The 22,162-nt window shown below is 52.1% G+C and overlaps 1 pseudogene; it reads left to right on the top strand.

Annotated features, from left to right (window-relative positions):
- The first annotated feature begins 9,990 nt into the window (after window positions 1-9,990).
- LOC119279310 lies at window positions 9,991-15,938 on the top strand (annotated as a pseudogene).
- Window positions 15,939-22,162: the final 6,224 nt, after the last annotated feature.

The raw sequence follows: 22,162 nt of genomic DNA, 5'->3' as shown, positions 1-22,162 counted from the left end.
GTGCATATCATGCTTTGCTGGGCCGGCCTGCACTCGCCAAGTTCATGGCGGTTCCCCACTGCGCGTACCTGAAGATGAAGATGTCGGGTCCCAAGGGCCTCATTACCATCACCGGCGACGACCGCGAGTCTCTGGAGTGCGCCCAAGACGGCGCCAAGCTGGCCGAGTCGCTGGTCATTGCCGAGGAGCGGCGCCAGCTCGACCGGATCGTCGCACTGGCAGGTGAGGCCTCCGATGCGTCGATCCCGACCTCGGACCCGGCCGATGAGGGCGCCTTCAAGCCCTCCAAGGAGACCAAGAAAGTGAAGCTCAACCCTGAAGACCCAAGCTGCAGCAAGTACGTTGTCGTAGGCGCCCGCCTCGACAGCAAATAGGAAGGCGAGCTCGTCGACTTCCTCCGTGAGAATCAGGATATCTTCGCATGGACCACCAAGGACATGCCGGGTATCCCGAGGGAGTACGCCAAGCACAAACTTCACGTCCGCAAGGACGCCAAGCCTGTCCGTCAACCCCTCGACGATTTTCTGAAGAGAAGAGAAGAACCATTGGTGAAGAGGTCGCTAAGCTTTTGGCGGCCAGCTTCATAATGGAAGTGTTTCACCCCGACTGGCTGGCCAATCGAGTCCTCGTCCTGAAGAAGAACAAGACCTGGCGCATGTGTATCGACTACACCAGCCTCAACAAGGCATGTCCCAAGGACCCATTCACTCTCCCACGGATTAACCAAGTCATCGACTCGACCGCCGGGTGCGAGCTCCTGTCCTTCCTGGACGCTTACTCCAGCTACCACCAGATCAAGCTAGACCCGGCCGATGCCCTGAAGACGTCCTTCATTACGCCCTTTGGGGCGTACTGCTACGTCACCATGTCGTTCGGATTGAAGAACGCCGGCACCACCTTCCAACGCTGCATGTAGAAATGCATGCTGCCGCAACTCGGCCGCAACATTCACGTGTACGTAGATGACATCATGGTGAAGACCAAGCAGCACCTCACGCTCCTCGACGATTAGAAGGAAACATTCGCCAATCTCCGCGAATACAAGGTCAAGCTCAACCCGGAAAAGTGCGTTTTCGGCGTCCCGGCCGGAAAGCTACTCGGCTACCTCGTCTCGGAACGCGGCATTGAGGTGAACCCGGAGAAGATCAAGGCCATCGAGCGCATGCGCAAGCCGGCTCGGCTGCACGACGTCCAGAAGTTCACCGAGTGCTTGGCCTCGGTCAGCCGGTTCCTAAGCCGGCTGGGCGAGAGGGCGCTCCCCCTGTACCAGCTGATGAAGAAGACAAGCCCGTTCGAATGGAACAGCAAGGAAGACGAGGCCTTCCCAGACCTCAAGCGCATGCTCTCCACAGCACCAGTCCTGGCCGCACTGACCGACAAGGAGCCGCTGTTGCCCTACATAGCCACGACCTCGCGGGCGCTCAGCACGATGCTGGTGGCCGAGCGACCAGAGAAGGGTAAGATCCAAGGCATCCAGCGGCCAGTCTACTACCTGAGCGAGGTGCTCTCCATTTCCAAGCAGAACTACCCGCATTACCAGAAGATGTGTTACGACGTGTACCTCACTGCCAAGAAGCTGAAGTAGTACTTCCAAGAGCACGTCGTCACCGTCGTCAGCATGGCTCCTATCGAAGAAATCATCGGGTGCCGGGATGCCTCTGGCCGGGTCGCCAAATGGGCGATCCAGCTAGCCGGCCACACCATCCTGTACGAGCCCCGCACAATGATCAAATCTCAAGCCCTAGCCGATTTCCTCGTCGACTGGACAGAGACCCAGTACTTGCCACAACCTCCCGACTCGACACATTGGCGCATGCACTTCGACGGTCCAAGATGCGACTCGGCTTAGGGGCCGGCATTGTACTAGCATCTCCGAAGGGCGATCCGCTTCGCTACGCCCTCCAGATCCACTTTGCCGCCTCCAACAATGTCGCCGAGTATGAAGCCCTTGTGCACGGCCTCCGGCTTGCCAAGGAACTCGGCGTCCGACACATCCTATGCTACGGTGACTCGGACCTGGTGGTGCAGCAGTGTTCCGACGAGTGGGACGCCCGCGACTCCAACATGGAAAGCTACCGCTTCCTCGTCCAGAAGCTGTCCGGATCCTTCGACGGCTGCGAGTTCGTCCATGTCTCGCGCGCGGAGAACAAAGCAGCCTACACGCTCGCCAAGATCACCTCGTCACGACAAGCCATCCCGTCCGGCGTCTCCCTCGAGCACCTGCGCAAGCCGTTCGTCAAGCCATCACCAGACTCCGAGTCCATTCACGTTCCAGATGACCCGGCTGCACCCCAAGTCAGCCCGGGGGCTGCTGAACCCGGCCCAGGGACTGCTGAGCCCGGCCCGGGGACTGCTAAACCCAGCCCAGGGGCTGCTCAGCTCGCCCCGGCCACCATCATCCCAGACCCGTCCGTTGCCATCCCCAACCCGGGGGCTGTTCAACCCAGCTCGGTGGCTCCATCTTGGGCCCTCCACATATCGGAGTTTCTAGAGAATGGGGTTCTCCCCATGGACGAGACCGAGGCTCGGCAAATTCAGCGCCGGGCATCCGCCTACAACATCATCAACAACGAGCTCGTCAAACGCGGCTCTACCGGCGTGTTCCAGCACTGTGTCGAGCAGGATCGCGGCATCGACATCCTCCTCGACATTCACCAGGGCGAGTGCGGGCACCACGCCGCATCACGATCCTTGGTGGCCAAGGCGTTCCGCCATGGTTTCTATTGGCCCACGGCCCTCGAAGACGCCGAGTCGCTCATTCAAATGCGAAGGGTGCCAACGCTTCAGCAAACATAGCCACCAACCGGCGTCAGCACTCCGCACCACACCGATCGCCTGGCCCTTCGTGGTCTGGGGACTCGACATGGTGGGACCTTTCAAAACCGCTCGAGGCGGCATGATGCACTTACTAGTGGCAGTGGACAAGTTTACCAAGTGGATCGAAGCAAGACCTATCAAGAAATTGGATGGGCCAACAGCCGTCCGATTCATCAAGGACATAGCGGTGCCCTACGACATGCCGAACAGCATCATCACCGACAACGGCACCAACTTTGCCAAGGGCGCGCTCGAGCAATACTGCTCCGTCTCCGGCATCCGCCTAGACCTGGCCTCTATGGCACATCCGCAGTCCAACGGGCAGGTCGAGCGGGCCAACAGACTTATTCTGTCCAGCATAAAGCCGCGAATCGTCGAGCCACCCATCCGCTCACCAGGCAGCTGGCTTGACGAGTTGCCAGTGATACTCTGGAGCCTGCGCACAATGCCGAATCGGTCGACCGGGTTCACCCTGTTTTTCCTCGTCTACGGATCTGAAGTTGTCATCCCGACCAACGTCGAGTTCGACTCGCCGCACGTCGCGATGTACACAGAAGCCGAAGCAAGAGAGGCACGCGAAGACATCATCGACCTACTCGAAGAAGCGCGCCTTCTGGCACTTAGCCGTTTGGCTATCTACCAACAAGGCCTAAGGCACTACCACAACAAGAAGATCAAGCCTCTCGCATTCCTCAAAGGCGACCTTGTCCTCCAACTCGTCCAAGAGCAGGCAGGCCAGCACAAGCTGTCCTCTCCATGGGAGGGCCCGTTCATCGTCAGCAGAGCCCTGCGCGACCGCAACGCCTACTACCTCATCGATGCAAGCAAGTGAAAGAAGCACAAGAAGGACATCGTCGGCGAAGAAACGACCCGGCCGTGGAACGCGGAACTCCTCCGCCCATTTTACAGTTAGCCGCACGAGTGTATGTATCATCGCCTTTTGTAAACGCATGAAACTACGGGGTCCCCAAACGAAACTCGGGGGCTACCTTTTTCCTACCAATTTATTGTGTCCATAGTTATCTGCAACACTTTCCCACTGAACCCGGCCGCCGCTCGACTCGCTCGACCCGAGGGCTCGGGGGCAGGCCGGCTCGGTCACCACCCCGCCGCCTTACTTGGTGATTCCTGAAAAAGTTGGGACGCCGAGGTCCCCCACTTAGCCCTAAAACCGCAGATCCAGCTTTGGCAGTCGGCGGGCAAGAACAACGGGCCAAAGCTCCTTTACGATTCATACACTAAGTCAACGGCCACCGGGTCGACCGACTCAGCCCGTCACTCATCAGATAAGTAGCCACACGATCGGCTGCTCGCCAACTGGCCAAGCCGGATTGCCGCCAGCAGGCCCAGTGGGTGTTTCACTCTCGCTCAACGTTTCTAAGGACCCACGTCCTGCGTGCCCCTCTCAAAGAATCGAACCCTTCGTCACGGACCAGAGCCTCGGCCGTCTAACTCGCGGGGGGGAGGTTTCAGATAGGAGAAGCGCATGAAATCGGTTCGAAAAAGCGGAAGGAAAAGAGCAAAAAAGCACTCACGACACTCACACACAAATATTTAAAACAAAGTCCCACGACCCGACTTCATTACATCCTAAAACAACCCCCAGTGGGTGGGTGGACCTGCTACTTAACAGATTCTGCGTAAAGTATCTCAGGCATCTCCAGCACCGCGCCGCGACGATGACGGCCCTCCTCTGGCGGCTTCCGGGTCCGGCGTGACACCGGTGTCCTCCTCAACATCCGTGTCACCGTAGACGCCTGTCTCTTCCAAGCTCCCCTCTGGGCCACGGAGAAGCAAGCCGTAGTCATCGCCATCCACGACCCTGCCGTCTTCCGTCCGCTTCGGATGGAGGTCGTCGTGGAAGGCGAACTCGGCGATGTAGCTGGCCCGGGAGGTGATCCGGCCAGCTTGCTCCTGCAGCAACTGCTCTGAACCAGCGCGCTGACCCATCAGCGCATCTAGCTGAAGATCCGGATGCCAAGACAACACAAACCGCAATGCCATCTTGGCCCCGGCACGGGCGGCGGAAACACGCCACTCGCCAACACGGTCTGGACCCGCCTCCAGCCAGCGCGCCAGGCGTGAGAAGCTGCGCAGATGGACGGAGTCCGGCCATAGGGCCGCCGTCATCGCGGTGCCGGCCTGGGACAGCCACTCCATCTGCGTCCCCAGGGCCCGCAGGCGGGCTTCTACAGCGGCAATGATCTCCGGGAAGGTCCAGGCCACCCGCGGATCTGTCCCAGACCTAAAAACGCCGGTCGGGTCACGCTGGTAGCGAATAGCTTCCTCTGCCAGCCGATGCGTCTCCGGGAAGGCCCTTACGATCAAAGAAGAAGCAAGATTAGAAGAACAACAAGGAAGAAAAGCCGGGTCCCGACCCGGCAAAATTATAAGAAGCAGCACTTACTAGAGAAGGACTCTTCCAGGTGCTGCGCCTCGAGCAACGTACCACGCCGCTCCCGCTCCACGACGTGGTCGCGCTCCCGGAGTGCCTTCTCCAGATCGGCCGCTTTAGAAAGGGTCGCCTTCAGCTCGGCGTCCTTGTCTTCGGCCGCCTTCTCAGCCGTGTCCCGACGACGTGTCTCATCCTGATGAGCCTCCTCGGCTGCGGCGGCCTGCTCCCGCAGGCGATCCACCTCGGCCTGGAGCCGGCCCTTATCGTCGACTAGCCGACCGCGCTGCTGGTCTGCCTCGGCCAGGGCCTGCTGCATCTCCAGCACCTTGGCAGCCTCCCCCTTTAGAAGCTCCACCTCGACCTTGAGGCGGCTCTTGTGACCCGCCAGCTGCTCATGCGGCCGGTTGACCTCGTCAAGAGACCGCCGGGCCATGACAACCTCCGCCCTCGCCTGCGCAGCCTCGGCGCAAAGGCGGCCGGCGTCAGCAACAAGCCGATCATAATGATGACCAGCCCGGAGAAGCCGGGTCTGCCAAGACAGGTCCTCGGCTGCAAAGAAAAAGAATTCAGCAGAAGAAAAAAGACAAGACTTAAGATTTGGCCCAACTGTTACACAGTTGGCCCGAATCTCGGGGGCTACACCCAGTGGGGGCGCTAGTGCGCCCCCACTAGAAAATAGCATGAACGTACCTGCGGCGACGCGAAGCTTCTCCTCCTTGGCAGCGAGCTGCTCCTTGAGCCCTCAATGCTTGCCCAGGAGCCGGTTGAAGTCGGGAACCCGGAAAGCATCAAGATCCTGAAAGGAGATAGAAGTCAGAACAAGGCCCGACGATCTAAAGATTTGACCCAACTAATACGTAGTTGGCCCGAACCTCGGGGGCTACACCCAGTGGGTGCGCTGGCGCGCCCCCACAATGAAGAAGTTACAAGAAAACGAAGAAGAAGGACTTACCAGGACGGCACGCTCCAGGTCGCGCGTCCGCTCCGTCTCGGCCTGGGCGAAGGCCTCAAGCCGCTCCTTCCGGCCTCGTAGGCGGCGGCTGACGACATCCAGCGCCGCCTCCTCCTGGGTCTGGGGCCCGAAGACGGCCGCGCCCCCGCTCTGCGCGGGCTGCGACACGGCAGCTCGACGCCCGCCCTACCGGGGCACCAAGGCGTGCCCCCCGGTGGCCGCTTGCGACGCGGCCAGCACCTCCTCCGACGCCCCTTCCAGCGCCAGCGATGATCCGGAAGCCGGGACGCCCTGCGTCGCCAAATCAGGCACCGCCGCCCGTGGTGCCTCCTCCATAGCCGACGGCGCCTCCACCGCCGCCGCCTGCGGTCCCTCCTTCGGGATGCTGCCGCCTCCACCACCATCAGCCCCCGCGCGCTCGACCACGTCGGCTCGCGGCGGGGTATCGCCCCCCACCTCCACGACCTCCTAGTCGGGGATCCCCACCTCAGCCCGGCCCCCACGGCCGCTCTCCATCACCAACGACGGTTCAAAAAACGTCGACACCACACCGGATCGCGCCCATGCCGCCGCCGCGTCGGCCCAAGCCTGGACCGATGCCGCCTCCAGCTCCGCCTCGGCCCGGTTCCTGTCCCGCCAGGCTAAGGCCTCAGCATCGTCCGGATCCAGGCCGAGGTCCGAGTCACCTCGCCCCTCGTCCCCGGCCAGACCGATAAGGTCGGACCGGCTCCTATGAAACGCGGCCCCTTCGGCGGCCGCGGCCTCTGCCGCCGCTCTCGCCAGCAAGTTGTCCTTTCCATGCGGGCAGCTCGGCGCCGCCCCATGCAAGGACTTGGCTCCGCCCGCATCGCTGCCTCCCTCGCCCAACACCGCTACACCAGCAACCGGCGTCAGCGTCGCCTTCACCGCGACACGAGCAACAATTCAAGACGAAACGAACAAGGAAACATGCAAGACTTACCGGCTCAGCGCCCAGCGCCGGCGTCGGACTTGGCCACAACCTCGCCGCCTTGGGCTACGGGCTCCTCTGGTGCCCCCGGCGCCACCTGCGACGGAGCCCGGGCATAAGGATGCCGAATTGCGTTCAAGAGAACCTCCCGCATCGCGCCGGGACGAACAAGAAGATGCGCGGCGGCAAAGTAAGGAGACCAGACACTCACCTGTGGCGCCGGGTTTGACTGGCTATACGACGTCTTGCCGAATCGCCAATCCTCTCCAAGGTTGGCCTTGGAGATGTTGTTGACGCTGCGCACGACCTGCTCCGCAGATAGCCGCATCGACCCCATCCGGTTGGGATCCTGCAGGCCAATCATCTCGCCGATGAGGAAGGAGCGCCTCTTAAGCGGGAGGACCCGGCGGGAGATGAACGCGGCGAGGAGGTCCGTGCCGGTGAGCCCCTCCTGCGTCCTCATCACTGTTGCTCGCTCGCAGATGTTGACGATCTCCTGCGACGGGCGCCGGAGCGAGTAGCCCCAGTTTGTCTTCGCCCGCGGCGGCGCAATGACGAAGGGGGAAGATTGGTACGGTCCGCGCCATGGTTGCGGACATAGAAGAAAGAATTCTGCCACTTCTTGGCAGAATCCTCGAGCGGAATCTTGGGGAAATCTGCCCCCGACCACATGGAGATGACGGCGGCGGCGCAGTCGGCGAACTCCCCGGTTGATGGGCCCTGCTGCTTCAAGGAGAAGAAGCGCGCCCAGAGGTCGATCGTCGGCTCGACTCCTAGGTACCCCTCGCACAGGGTGACAAAGCCGAAGAGTTGGACGATGGCGCCGGCGCCAAGATGGTGCGGTTGAAGCACGAAGAACTCCAAGAAGGTGCGGAAGAAGGTGCTCACCGGCAACCCGAACCCCCGCTCAAAATGGGTAAGGAAGACGACGCGCTCCTGCCCCTCGGGTCGGGGCCTTTGCTCGCCGCACGGCAGCAGAACGCCGACGTCCGTCTCCCGCGGCAAGCGCCGCGAAGCTCGAAGCTGCGTAATGTCCCCGGGGGTGACGTTGGAGCCCATCTAAGAGCCCGACGGCAGCGCCATGGATAGAAGCGGGAAGAAGAAGACGAGCGACGGAGGAGGCTCTGCTCGGGGCTGCGGGCGCAGCTGTGCGTCGGTGGCAAAGAGCAGAGCACGAGCAGGGGGACAGGAGGGCGCGAGCAAGAATGGTGTCCGCCGCCCCCTTGCCCCCCTCAGTTTATAAGCCCCAGTTCAAACATGGGGAAGTGGGATCGTCTGCACGCGCCCGTTCCACTACCCCGCAATAAGTTCACACGTACGCGCGCACTAACTGCTCGAGGAAGTGCAACCGGCCCCCAGACACCACAATAAATCCGCATGCATGGCCCAAGGGCACGCGGCGGCGGGCCCCCGGCCTGGCCCATCGCCCGGTCCCATCACGCGCGTGGCCTGTCAGGCCCCTCCGACTTCCGGGCGCCATGTGGCGCCTGCGCAAAGCCCTAGGGGTCGCCTCAAGATTCGACGGACTCCTCGGATCCCGCCACGGCTGGGATGCCGCGATCCGGTTTCCGAGAAAACCGGCAAACAGGGGCGTTGCCGGACCCGGTGTTCGCAGAATCCTCCTTGCTCAAGGGGGAAACTGCGAAGGCCCACTCATCACCAGATCTTCACAGCTTCGGGGACTAATGTCAGGGGGATGAACCCCGGGCAGGCAACGGAACCCGGATCCTCTTCAAAAATAGTGGGGCCCGCATCGCCCCGCAAGCCGGCACGCGCTTAGTCGGGTCGCTCGACCCGGCAGGGCCCACAACCCGGCCAAACTCTCTGACATGGCAAGGTATGTCAACCCGGCCACCGCAACTGGCGCAAGGCAACTCGACCCGGAGCAACCAAGGCTTCCATGGCAAGCCGGCACCACCCGTGGCGCCCACGGTAACCCAGCCATGGGTCAGCTCCCGTCCCGTCCAGGCCGTACGATGGGATGAGACCCAAGCAACCGATGACCAAGGCAACAGTGTTCTCACCATGGCTGTGGTCAGCCGGGGCATGGCAACAGTGCCCCTCACCTACCCGCTGACCAAGGCTGGCATGGCTATAGTGCTCCCGCCCTCACTGCTGACGATAGCAAGCGGCGGCCTGACGGAGAGCACTATACACGACTCGACTCGGTCATGACCTGATGATCGACAAGACGGCACACAGTCCCCTAGGCACGCGGGGCCTGCACCTAGGGGAACCCGGCGAACCACAAGCCCACAAGCGGGACCCAGCTCGGAGTCCTAAGCACCGACAATACGGACCCACCGTCTCGGCATATTACCATTGTAACCCTGGGTGGGCTGATCTATAAAACCCCCCAGGGACCAACGCCCACAGGGGCATCCCACCATCGTATCGACATCACCGTACGACACACAAAGACGAAAAACAAGAAGCAGAAGCATAGGACTAGCCACCCAACAGCAGTACCAAAGAGAAGGAGCAGCCCAAGCCTTGGCCAGTTTCCTTCCTCCTCCATACTGCTCCAGGAGCAACATTGTACTATCAATCATCTAACCAAACTCGGCAGGACTAGGGGTGTTATCTCTCCGGAGAGCCCCGAACCTGGGTATGTCCGGCGTCCCGCGCCCGCGCATGCCAACCTTGCCTCTGGAGCCCACCAGTGCCCTCGAGCCTCCTCCTCTCTTTAGCCATCCCTTGGCATCTGCCGTGCGCCCACCACGACACTCCCCTTGCTGCTGCTCCCCTCCTACACCCACAACACGGTCAGTACCAAAGTATCGTACCCCTAGCGCGCGTCGACAAATTACGGGTGATGGACTCACGCTGGGGCTGGGCCGGGGGCTGCTGTCCTGGCTGCTCAACACCACCAGTGGCATGCTGGAGGTGGCTGCCGGTTGCTGGCCGCTCGTCGAAGTCCTGGCCCTCTTCGCCCTTTGGGCCAGCGTCTGCACGTCCCTGCAGGATGAAGATGATTCAGAATGGGCGGTGCCATTTGAGGAAATGGAGAAAGCAAAAAAGAAGAGCAGGGGAAAAAGAAGTGCTTACTGTTCCTCCTCCTCCTCCTCGTTGGCTGCCTTCCTCTTCCTCTCCGGGCTGAGGGGTCCAAAGTCAAAAGCGATCCCCGCGCCAACGTCTGCCGGTGAGGGGAGGCTGTGGCGTCTGGGCACGCTTGGACGACGAAGAAGCGGATGCCTTCTTCTTCGCCACCATGGCTTTCACCGCCTTCTTCGTCGCTGCAGCCCTCCACTACAAAAAAAGACACATCCGTGACATTTTGGGTCGAACGAATTTTTTTTCTGTCATACATATGACACTTCTACGATGATAATTGTGACAAAACCTGGTATCATCATAGATGTGGTGGGATCCTACTTCTATGACCAAAAATCATGACAAAAAATGGGCTTTTCGTCCTGGGCGTGCCAGAGACGCAGCTGCATGACATTTTTGGGCCGTCCATGACGGAAAAAACCATGGTAGAAGCGAGGGCGAGGAAAATTTCAGGGAGTTCCCGGTTACGGTGGGCGGCCGGGGGACGAGCGATGCGCGTTTCTCTCGTACACGTACGTGCGGGTGTGCGAGTCGTTGTCTCTAACTGAACCCGAGTGAGGCGTTGGGGTCTAACTGAACCCGAGCGATTGCACTGCAGGCTACGCGTTACTGAACCCGAGCGATCGATCGATGCCTGTTAACTGAACCCGATCAAGCGATTCCTTCGCTACTGCTGCTAACTGAAGCCGATCGATGCTGCCTCTCTGGATGAATAGTGAGCATTGCGGGGGGGGGGTGCTATGTCTTGAGCTTGCGTTGGTTTCCCTCGAAGAGGAGACGGTGATGCAGCAAAGTGTAGCGTAAGTATTTCCCTCTGTTTTGAGAACCAAGGTATCAATCCAGTAGGAGGCTCCTCAAAAGTCCCACGCACCTACACAAACAAACTTAGAACTCGCAACCAACGCAATAAAGGGGTTGTCAATCCCTTCACGGCCACTTGCGAAAGTGAGATCTAATAAAGATAGTATGATAAGATAGATACATTTTTAGTATTTTGTAATATAGATGAAAAGAGTAAAGATGCTAATAAAGTAGATTGAAAGCAAATATGATAAGAGATAGACCCAGGGGCCATAGGTTTCACTAGAGGCTTCTCTCAAGATAGTATAAGTATTACGGTGAGTGAACAAATTACTGTCGAGCAATTGATAGAAAAGCGCATAGTTATGAGATTATCTAGGCATGATCATGTATATAGGCATCACGTCTGTAACAAGTAGACCCACTCCTGCCGGCATCTACTACTATTACTCCACACATCGACCGACTCCTGCCTGCATCTAGATATTAAGTTCATAAGAACAGAGTAACGCATTAAGCAAGATGACATGATGTAGAAGGATCAACACATGCAATATGATATAAACCCTATCTTGTTATCCTCGATGGCAACAATACAATACATGTCTTGCAACCCTTTCTGTCACTGGGTAAGAACACCGCAAGATTGAACCCAAAGCTAAGCACTTCTCCCATGGCAAGAAAGACCAATCTAGTAGGCCAAACCAAACTGATAATTCGAAGAGACTTGCAAAGATAACTCAATCATACATAAAAGAATTTAGAGAAGATTCAAATATTATTCATAGATAAACTTGATCATAAACCCACAATTCATCGGATCTCGACAAACAGACCGCAAAAAGAGTTTACATCGAATAGATCTCCACAAGAGATGGGGAGAACATTGTATTGAGATCCAAAAAGAGAGAAGAAGCCATCTAGCTAATAACTATGGACCCGTAGGTCTGTGGTAAACTACTCACAACTCATTGGAGGGGCAAGGATGTTGATGTAGAGGCCCTCCATGGTTGATTCCTCCTCCGGCAGAGTGCCGGCGAAGGCTCCAAGATGGAATCTCGCGAATAAAGAAGGTTACGACGGTGGAAATTGTGTTTCGTGGTGCTCCTGGATGTTTTCGGGGTACGTAGGTATATATAGGAGGAAGAAGTACGGCGGTGGCTGCTTAAGGGGCCCACGAGATAGGGGGGCGTGGCCCCCTATCTCATGGGGACCTCGGAAGCTTGTTGGCTTGCACTCTAAGCTCTCCGGATCACGTTTGTTCCAAAAATCACGCTCCCGAAGGTTTCATTCCGTTTGGACTCCGGTTTGATATTCCTTTTCTTCGAAATTCTGAAGTAGGCAAAAAAAACAACAATATGGGCTGGGCCTCCGGTTAGTAGGTTAGTCCCAAAAATGATATAAATATGTAAAATAAAGCCCATAAACATCCAAAAGGGGTAATATAATAGCATGGAACAATAAAAATTATAGATACGTTGGAGACGTATTAAGCATCCCCAAGCTTAATTCCTGCTCGTCCTCGAGTAGGTAAATGATAAGAAAACAAATTTTTGATGTGGTATGCTACCTAGCATAATTCATAATGTAATTTTCTTTATTGTGGCATGAATGTTCAGATCCAAACATATATGACTTAGATCTGATGTTTTTGTTGTGTGTCTGGTTTTTCAGGATGTGGGTGGTGCAGTGGCCGCAAGAACACGCTCGTCAGCGTCTAGGCCGGGTCATGGCGGCTGACAACGGTGGCTACTTCCTTACAAGGACTACTAGCTCGCCCACGACTACATGACCCTCCAAGTCCTGTCTGCATGCCAGCTCACTCCTCCCTGCCTCCTGCAGGTACCTGTTTAGCCCGCAAGCGGACCTGACATGCTTATGAGTTCAGCATATGCGCTGTGTTATGTTCAGCTTCTTATGTGTCATGGAAATGTCCTTGTGTTGCATAGTAGGCCCTGAATTACTCATGTTGCTGGCGATGAGATGTCCCTGTTTTGCTCTGTACTATGCACTACTATATTTATAGTTTGAAAGCATGAGTTTAAAAGATGTCCCTATTTAATATTGATGAGATGTTCCTGTTTTGCTTCTTATAGTTTGAAAGCTATAATGGTCAGTAATTTGGGGCATCTCTTCTAAGTGATGTTTAATGTCGCCTATAGTTGCTTCGTGTCAATTCGACCAAGGATTTTGTTATCTGGAACTGTAACTGTTGGCATAGAGACTGACTGTGGTAGCATAGTGCAACGTCTCACAAGGTGGATTCAGATTTGGTTGTCACGGTGCACAAGTGGTGGGTGTAGTATCGTTGTGTTGTCCTTGTATATAAACATCTAGCAAAAGGGATTGGCATCGGAAGTTAAGAAATTATGTCAAAACGTAGCTGTCAGGCTTTCTTTTTCAGGCCCCCATTGTATAACTGTTTAGGCTTTAAGTTGGATGCAACTTTGTGAAGTGTGGATGTTGGGGCAGAGTCGGATTAGCATTAGCCATGGACTTTGTAAAGAGTATATGTCCATTTTGCGACGACAAGGACTAAATTTTTTTCTACTTTAACTTGTTGAATTATCAGTATTTGTTTCCACTCTTTATATAGAAATCCACACACATTAGAAAGGAACATCATGTCATGTGTAGAAGAGAGTCCTGGTTTAGAGAGGAAATGCCGTGCAGCTCAGGTACCGTGGTTAGATGATTGATTTCTTTTTAAACTTGCATTGTATGCGTTGCATTGGGCTTGCAGTCCAAATGAGTGATGATGTCATACTGAGATTTTGTCACTCACTTTGGGATCATCTAATCTTTTTTATTAGTGTTTGATGATGGCAGTTTCTGGTGTGTTGTCATTGCACCCAAGTGCTGTTTCTTGGCTCTGAGCTGTTAGTTGATTGTATTCCTGGTATGAGAATCACGGAATTTTGAGGCGCATTAGTATAAAAAAAGCGGCAGGAAACAATAGTGAATTGACGTGATGATGAGTCCGTTTTAGCTGAAATAATGTTGTGGATAGTGACCACAGTGGGATTTTAACCTAGTCCATTTCAGGTTCCCTCTGTTTCAAAGTGTAAATGTATTTCTATCAGTTAAAGACAAGCAAGTTATAAGTAATTATGACACTATTGAAATTGAAACTTGAAATTGAATTGAACTGGATTATTACATCAAGCAATGTACTCCAGAATACTATTAAGAACTGGAGTCAAAGATGATTGCATCTGATTGACCCGGACTATAGCTTATTACTTCAGCGTACTATCGCTTTCTCAAGTCAACTCAAGCAACAATTCATGTGGCTCGCTCAATCGGGTGGGCGGCGCTGTCCAATTCTATTCTGATTTCCTACTGAACTATGTTGTTGTAGACTATTAAAGAAGCAGCTGCAATTGGTCATGGATTTAGATTTGGCATGTGTTTATCTTGACTGCTCAGGGTGGACGAATTGTAGTTTTATGCATGTAACTCAGTCTGCTTGGACAACACTGGCATGTTACTATGTACTACTACTGTTCAAGAAGTTTCATTAGTTGCCAGTGCCGCACTTCTAGTCTCATTAATGGTGTTTAACAATAATCCTTTATTCGATCTCATACTTCATCATAAATCATAATGGACTACTCTTCTGTTGTAAGGTGAAGAAGATCAAGGCTGAGAAGGACCCCAAGAAGCCCATGCGCCCCCGAGAGCTTTCTTCATCTTCATGTGAGTCCCAGTCTTGGTTCCTGGTTTGATTCATGTTGCTTCTGTGGTGTGGCGTCGCGTCCTGACCGAGGATTTGGTGCGTGTTTCGTCTTCGCAGGGACAACTTCAGGAAGGAGTACAAGGAGAAGCACCCCGATGTCAAGTGGGTCTCCGTGGTAAGCATCCCCCATCCGCCTCTGTCTCTTTGTTCGTTCGAACTAGTGGTGCTGCGAGATGAGTTTCCTTGTGAATTATGTGTCCTGATATGGTTTAGGTTGGTTGAATTGCAGATTGGCAAGGCCAGTGGTGAGAAGTGGAAGTCCATGAGTGATGTTGTAAGTTGCACGTCTCCCCTCCCCTCTCTGTTACCGCTCAATTCGGTGACGATTAACTTGTTTCTGTCTTACTTTGCCTAGTGTTCGAACCAGTTGGTCAGTTAGATTTTGAATGGCAGTAGCAGCAAACTGATTTTTATCAAATATATCTCGATTACCGCTCAATTCGGTGCTGGTTTTCCAATGGCAGTAGCAGCAAACTGATTTTTATCAATTATATCTTATGCGAAGTTTAGGCGCAATGTGTTGCAGTGAAGTATTTCGCATGACTTGCACTTGTGCAATGAATATTCATATTGTGTCTATGTTTTCTTGTATGAATGAGTATCTCATTTTAACTAGCAGGAGAACGAAAAGCATGGTACTAGCTGAATTTCTCTTGACATTCTAAATAACTGTCCTTTTTTGAAACCCTTCCTAATTTTTTTGCAGCCCTTCCTAATTTTATGTTCTTGTTCTATTTGGAAATGGATGCAGCAGGTGCTCTGCTCTTGCACACGTCTGGCACTGTCTCCGGTGCGGTGGTGCTTCTTGAGGCGACTGGCATGATGGCGGCTTTGTACGGCGACGACCACAAGCCCTTCGGTGAGTCGGCTCCATCTTCTAGCCCTAGCTCCCGCTTTTCTGCTCCTATAGCATGCTCTATTGGTTTATAACACTAGCAGCAGTAGCCTACCATGTATGCGTACTAAACAATAGGAGTTCAATCACCTTGTGTACACTAGCAGCTTGCTTGCACAATTGTCACTTTTGCTTGTGGTAGCCATTATGTCGCTGAATCATGTCTGTGTGTACTAATCATCAGTTAATAGTATTTGGCTTCTACTTGATGGTCTGGTACTAATTTATGGTGATGTGGATATACTTTGTGATTTAAAGTTACTAATCTGTGGTTTGGTGTCATATTATGGTCTAATATTTTTTTTGACTCTTTCTCTGGTGCGAGGAAAGCTGTGAGTAGACATCGATGATGCCCACTGGCTTGGCTGCTATCGTGATGCATGCACTGGTCAAGCAAGCACACATGCATATACATACATGTCAGGATACTAGCAGATATTCCCTCTGTTCCTGCTATATTCCTGTGTACATATATTTCTAAGATGATTTTGTTATGTTATGTAAATATGGGAGATGTGTTATGTGATGTGATATGATGGATGATTTGAATTTGACATGGAGTTTTCTTGATTGGAATATGAAACAAGGTCGGATGAATGTGTGTAACTGGATTAAAGAGGTCTCGTGCCCAAACAATTTTGTCCAAACATTTCTTCCAAAATCTGAGATCTAATATTGGACAAATAATTGGGCTGGAAAAGGCCACAACCCAACAAGCATTGGACCGTTTAAAAAGTGAAACAAAAAAACCTTAGAAAATAAAAAAATAAATATATTGCAAAAAAGGCCGAGGCCCCTAGTATGGAAGAACATAACAAAAAGGCCGAATTCTTGGGTATGGCCAATGCTGAAATTAATAGGGGAAAAATACAAATGGGCTGAATTGTTGGGCTCGGCCCATGTAAAACACCTAATCGGACCGGGCCGAATCTTGTCAGTGACCTTTTCAATTGGTCGTAGTTTTGCCACGTCAGATTGCCACGTCGGATCCGACGTGGCCTCGGCAGACAGCTAGTGACCAAAACAAAAGGTCATGGGTTCAACGACCTTCTGTTTTGGTCGTAAATGTCTACGACCATCTCACAGAGAAGGTCGTTAATTTCAGTTTACGACCACCAGCTTTTGACCTTCTGTTTTTGGTCACAAAAAGGTCGCAAATGAAAAACAATGACCTTTCAGTGACCAATAGTCAAGGTCACAAGTTGACATATTTCTTGCAGTGATAAAATATGTCTCAATTATAAACTCTCTAAAGTTCTAGCCCGCGCATCGAGCGGGCCACTTTGCTAGTTTACTTTTAACAATGGCATTTCTTCAAATTTCCGGCGGCATTCTTAGATTAACAACAGCAAAATAGTTGTATGAGACATGCCAGCACCATGTGCGTCCACACGTATAAATGGGTGATGCAGAGTATGTAGCCATGCAGCATATATGTGTTGGTCCCGTATTTGTTCTCTCTGAACCTTTTTCCTATGTGAGGGCAGCAAATCTAGTCCTGCACAAACTACCTGACCCCCTAGTTTCTTTCCCTTTTCAACAAAGAGATCGGTTCCTTACATATGTGTGTATTGGGTTACCCCCTTTTTCCCTTTTCGACCAACAAAGTGGCTGGATAGCCTGTCTATACTACTTTCCGTCCCTCCTTTCCTCATTGAACCACATCCTAGATTCTTGCTCCAGCCCACCGCACCCTTCTTTCCTCTTTGAACCAAGACCTAGATTCGACTACAGATCGAAAAATACCACATGCAGCTAGAGCAATGACGGTTTCAAAGAAACTTACACCTTAGGGTCGTCGGGATGTGGCAAGGCGTGCGATGGGAGGCCGGATCTACCCACACTAGGTATGACAGCGAGGAAGAAGGGGTTGGTGGCCCTCCCGCACAGGTGTTGGGTGAAAGAGAACAGCGCAACCGGCAGTGGATTGCCTCCCTCGCCAAAGGCGATAGAGTGAACACTGCACCTCCTCCCCTTCCCGGTGCAACGGGATACGGACGCCTCCTTCACCAGCTGTGAGGGGGGAGAGAGAGACAAGAGGCCAGCGCAGTCTTGTTTAGATCTGGTGAAGATAGGGTGAGAGACTGTGAATATAGGAAACCCTAGCAAATGAACGCTGAGCCTCCAGTGTGTATACATATATGTAGTGCGGCGAGAGTGTAGAGAGTGCAATTCCTAGCGAACAAGCGCTGAGGCTCCAGCTTATATATATACTACTGTAGTATGGACTGAGCTCCGTGCCTTCACTGCACCTGCTTTTGGCTGTATGACAGGTGAGCCAGCCATATTTGGGCCCACCTGTCATAAACCCAAAGGCAGGTGCACTAAGTCAATGAAGTTGCGTCCATATAGTACTCTCGTGTATACGACTAATATATAGTGGAGTGGTTTTCTTATTCTCTCCATAACAATCGTTTTAAATTGTGTAAGTACGAAACAGAACTCTTTATTTAACATTCAGTGAAGAAAACTACTACTCCCTCCGTCTAGGTGAGTAAGTCATCTTAGGCTGTGCACCGTGACCAAGGAGGAGGGGAAAATGAGAAACGTTAATGTTTATTTGCTAATTAATAGAATTGCATGCAACGAACTAACCACTGCATGTCGTGTTTGATAGTCTCAAGTCATTAAATACATGCACACCCTTTATCTCTTATTGGTTGAAATGTCAAGAAACAAAAAACGAGGTAGAAGTTAATGCACTGCGCCTAAGTGTTTTGGAATTATTTGGTTTTCGTAAGATGACTTACTACACACCTAGACGGAGGGAGTACTACTACTTCTGATGAACTAACGACCCACGCCCACGCGTCCTAGTCGCACTTACTATCCTTCACGTGCGGTACACTACCCTCCCTCAAGTGAACAACCACACATGCGCCAAATTATCGGAAACGTGTGAGAGTGTGTACAAATAAAGAATTTTAATTTCAATTATCTGAAAGGTTTGAGAGTATTACAATGTTTGACTTTAGTCAAATCTAATACGCGGAGTAAATAAAAATGGAGGGCTACTACGTCCATCCGGGTTTTTAGTCCACACCATTTTTTAAATCAAAGTTAATAGTTGGACAAATAAAATTATAGGGGAGCTGGAGACAAAGTTGTGAGAAGGCTTAGAAATCAATACAAAACGTATGCTTTTAGTACCAACGTTGATCCTTCTTCGAGGAAACATTTGGTTCATAGCCAATTCTGTGATAAAATTGCACCAATGTGAAAGACGACTGCGTCTCCAACACAACCAAGGTGAACCGACGAAGGATATCATCTTTGTGCATAACAAGCAAAGAGAACTGATGGAAGACAACTTGTTTTTCATTGAAAATCGATCAGCTTCACAAGACGACGCAACCTTGAAGCGCAACCATAAGCATCGATAGGTCATCGTGGTGATGCATCATCCATTTGGCATCAAGTTTGGGTGAGGCACCTATGAAGTTTGACAACTCCTCACTGTGGTCTGTTTCTTCTCAGTAATCAAGATCAAGGAAGGAAGAACCACATGGCAGAGGACAGTGAGTTGGAACAACAATGGCCATCCAATTTTGTGCACTTCCACTAAAATTGAGGAAGACATGCCTAGGTATGGAGATACACATCGCTGTTTCCAAAAATATAAAAAAGGGATATAGTGTTGTTACTTTGTTTTACAAGATTAGCAACGACATCTCAATTGTCAATAAGAATTAATGAAAAGTACACCAACAAACAGAAGCATCATAATTATCTTGATGGGAACTAAACCAGGATACCCAAGAAAAAAAGCATTTCTTCGTTTAACCAGTGATAGTACTACCACCATATGGACAATGACTGCACAACCACCATGTACTTTTTGTCGAAACAACATGTATACCTCCATCGAGGCATAAATTAGGACAACTTTTCGAGTGGCATTTCCTCTATAATAGTACTAGTAGGTGATGTTGCACCAGCCGACGAACCCTAGCTGCTATACATGGGGAGCTGGGGAGTAGTCACATAGAAGAAAACCTGCACGCAGCGACCTGGGGAGCTGGACCAGTACAAGAAGTTATACCTCAGGTGGGCGAGATGTCGTTTAGGCGGGCGGGCAGGGTCTGCCCACACGACGGCAGTGAACAAGGGCATGGAGGATCTTTGTCCGCGCCAGCGCCGACTCCGAGAGGACGGTACGCATCGGCTTCCTCCATCGCCGACGGCGACAACATCAACGCTGCACCTCCTCACCTCCCGCAGCGGACGGGATTCGGCCGGTTCCGTGCCCACCAGTGAGGAGAGAGATAGAGTGGACACTGTCATCTTGTTTTGATATGGAGAGGGTGAGAGAGCGAGACGCGAGAAACTTTATCAAACAAGAGGCTATAATGGAGTAAAAAACTCTCTCCATAGCAGTGGTTTTAAATAGAATAGGCGCGTTCCCGGAAAAAAGAAACGAAAACTGGCGGACAATTTTTTAAGGGTCTGTCTAGGCCACATCTAGATGTGACATATTTATGTCACATCTAAGTTGATGTCCACTCTGTTTATGGTCTATTTTTTGGTCCTAGTTTTTTGTTTCTTGTTGCTACATTATATACTTGTGGGAGCTTAGATGTGATATCCTTAAATAACATCTACATGTGATTTAGACAAACTGATTTTTTAATGTACCAAGAAAGAAACTCGATCAAAAACACGCCCCCGCTTCTAGGTAGCGAGAGTCGTCGCGCACAGACACATAGACATACACATGCATATCCGTGTTTACATAAAATTCGATTTCCATCTCCATCTCCAATCATATTTGTCCAACTGGCACATCATTTACGTTGTTAATTATATACGCAGCAATATTAACATACAACATCTCTTGTTTGTGGACGTCCGGATCGCTGCCACGGCCGGTCCTGACCAACCCGAACCCTCTTGATCACCCGCGCGCTCTTCCTGCCCGAAACGTTCAGTGCCGCATTCATGCCCGGCCAGAGCGGACGCGACCTCTCACTGGCGTCGGCATTGAAGCGGCGCGACGGCCGAGAGAGCGTCGCCCGAGCCGCATCCGGGTGCACGTGGCTGCTCCGCGTTCAAAGGTTGCAATAGCCGGCTACAACATGCATGTAAAAAGTTCTTGGGAGTCTGTGCTACAGCTAGCTGTCCTCCCCCAACACATCAATCCCTTCTAGTAGTGCTAGTACTCCATGGCGCGATCCATCGACAAGCAGGCGGGGAAGTTACCGTGTACTCGGTTTGCGGTGAGTGGTAAGCCGAGCGACCGTGTGGGGTCGAGCCGTGGAGGAGGGTGAGACACGAACACGACAGACGTGATTTTAACGTTGGTTTTGCTCGATGGCGCGATCCAACGAAACGAAACATTGGTTTCTCTCCGTTTCCATTTTTTCTCCGGAAAAACGGAAACTTTGCACTCCATTTTCATTCCTATTCCAAGGTTGCCCCGTTACAACATTCCATCAAATACAAAGGAAAACTAACACGCATGCTGATTCATCTCAATGATTCACAGATCATAGCCAATATTTAATTCACAACTAAGGAAAAAAGTTGTGAGAGCGTGTACGAAAGAAAAACTACTGATGGGGTCACTACGACTTAAACCCTAAACCCTAAACATGATTTAATTTTCTGGCCAGGTAGAACCTGTCGAAGGAAAGACGGCTAGCACCCTCAGATCATACGATGCTTTTGTGCAGTTCCACTAAAATCGACCTGAGCATCCCCGATGGCAACGATATTGAAGAAGTGTGATTAGAATAATAGTACTGGCACTATTTCATGAGACATAAACTCATCACAAGTAGAAGCCCATAGAAGTAGAGAAAAATCGACATGGAAATGGAGCTACGGCAGTGGAGCAAGCTGGCTCCAAAAGTAAGATGGACTACCTGGGACGTTGGGCTGTAGCTAGAAGGGCGGTTGGGATGCGGCATCGACCCATACCGCGGTGACCCCCGATTGGGACGCACCAACTGTGGGTTTTCTCCCTCGCCGATGTCGACCGCGTCAACACAGAACATTGTTCCCTTCCCGCAGCTGCGAGATCAGGCCCGTCGTTCTATGCTTGTGAAGAGAGCAACCTAAGCAAGCAGGCTTGTAGCTTAGGCTCCTTCTAGTGTATATATAGTGGTTTTCATTTTCTCTCCATATCAACCATTTTATATTGCATACGTGTCATTGAAGAGTGAAATGATGGTTGCTTCTTCCGACTAACTTACTGTGTGATTTGACTGCTCCTTAGTGGCCCCTACACGTACCCCCCCTATGTGTATGCAACAGTCACACGTACACATGGACGCAAAAATGCGCACGACGCCCTAATGCATGCATGTCCGAGCACACAACGGAACACACACGGACACGCTGAAGTGCTCAACCTACACGTGCATGCACACACATACTCAGTCAGGGTGAGCTAGTGACCGTATAAACACCGGAAAATATATATATTAAGCGCAATGAGCATATTATGAAATCCACTGACCGTATTTTTACAAATATACAGTGACAGACTGTGTATTTATCTTGTTTGAAATTAAGCCATATTAACCGGAGAGGAGGCAGTATGGACTAGCATTACTTTG

The sequence above is a fragment of the Triticum dicoccoides genome, chromosome 3B (genome assembly GCF_002162155.2).
Source record: "Triticum dicoccoides isolate Atlit2015 ecotype Zavitan chromosome 3B, WEW_v2.0, whole genome shotgun sequence".
Taxonomy (NCBI): Eukaryota; Viridiplantae; Streptophyta; class Magnoliopsida; order Poales; family Poaceae; genus Triticum; species Triticum dicoccoides.
The sequence above is the reverse complement of the archived record's forward strand: the minus strand, read 5'-3'. Positions and strand labels throughout refer to the sequence as shown.